General features: G+C 38.2%; 1 pseudogene; it reads right to left on the bottom strand.

Annotated features, from left to right (window-relative positions):
• Positions 1-1085: 1085 nt before the first annotated feature.
• Positions 1086-1201, bottom strand: LOC120596954 (uncharacterized; annotated as a pseudogene).
• Positions 1202-1487: the final 286 nt, after the last annotated feature.

Consider the following 1487-nt stretch of genomic DNA (forward strand, 5'->3'; position numbering starts at 1 on the left):
AATCACAGGACCCTGATAAGAGGAAGACAGGAGGTTCAGAGTCAGAGAAGGAGACGCGATGACATATGCAAAGATTGGAGTAATGTGCCCTGAAGATGAAGGTAGGGCCATGGACCAAGAAATGCAGGTTGCCTCTAAAAGCTGGAAACGCCTGGGAAAGATTCTCCCCTAGAGCCTCTGAAAGAAATGCAGTCCATTCTGGACTTCTGCCTTACAGAACTATTAGATAATAAACTTGTATTGTCTTAAGCCACTAAGTTTGTGGTTGTTTTTATAGCAGTAATAAATAGAAAACATTCACCTCTAACCTATCTCTCCTCATCTTCCTGAATTCTTGGTTAAAGCTGTGATTTTCAGCCAAGATGTTTTACAGTTTGAGTCTGCAAACCCTATTCACCCTCCAGGAGTATCTTCAATCCCATCTTTTTTCCAACCAAGTGATTCCTACTTTCTTTGAACCTCTCTAGTAATTATTCTGAGACGACTTTAAATGTCCTCTGACTCATAAGGCAATATTATGGCATTTCTACTACTACTTTGAACTAATATGTAACTTTCTATGGTTAGATTTTTGTCTTCCTCCCCAACCAATTCTAAGTACTCTGACGATGGGGCTTATGTCATATTTCTGTTTTTTCTCATAGTCTTTAACATGATATCATACATAAAGAAAGCACTAAATAGATATTTGGTAGTTTGTTTTTTTGTAAACTGAAACATATTAAATAATGCTGTAAGAGGATTTATCTGTAATAATCCAAATAGCCCTTCTTACCAGAAACTTCATAGGATTAAGCCTAGCAGTGGGTTTTCACAGAGGCTCTCTAGATTTCCAAAGCAGCATCATAGAATGACTCAACAGGGCTGTGATTATAAGTCAGCAATAGACGATAAAGAAATAGGTCAAAATAATATAAAGATAAAAAAGTAAGAGATGATAGTAGAACTAGAGAGGGCACCAAAGTCCCCCAAAGCACTTTCCCAGATAACATAACGTGTTCTAATGCAGGTGTAACACAATAAAAATAGATTTAGGCTTTAAATTTCAGGGCTTTTTAAAAGTTATTTTATATTATTATTATTTATGCCTACAGCACCTGGTTTTCCTAAGTGGTCTCCCATCCAAGTACTAACCAGTCCCAACCCTGCTTAGCTTCCGGGATCAGACATTGGGCTTGATCAGGGTGGTATGGCTGTAGACCATGGACAGTGGCTCCACTAGTGCACGAACCTAGGACCTTCTGCATGTAAAGCAGAAGTGCTAACTGCTACGCAATGGAACCACATCCTAAATTTCAGGGTTTTGAATGAGACATTTATGTGGCCAGTGTCCTCCAAGATCGACTGAACGCCAGATCGAAGACATTTCCCAATAGAGTTAGAAGGAAGAATGTTGTAGACTTTCCCATTATTGTCTAAACCAAGAACCTCTCCAATGATAACTTGAAATTTATAGGTAATAACCTTCACTAAAGAATTATAGTAAA

Source organism: Pteropus medius, unplaced genomic scaffold, assembly GCF_902729225.1.
Source record: "Pteropus medius unplaced genomic scaffold, Ma_sr-lr_union100, whole genome shotgun sequence".
Lineage (NCBI taxonomy): Eukaryota > Metazoa > Chordata > Mammalia > Chiroptera > Pteropodidae > Pteropus > Pteropus medius.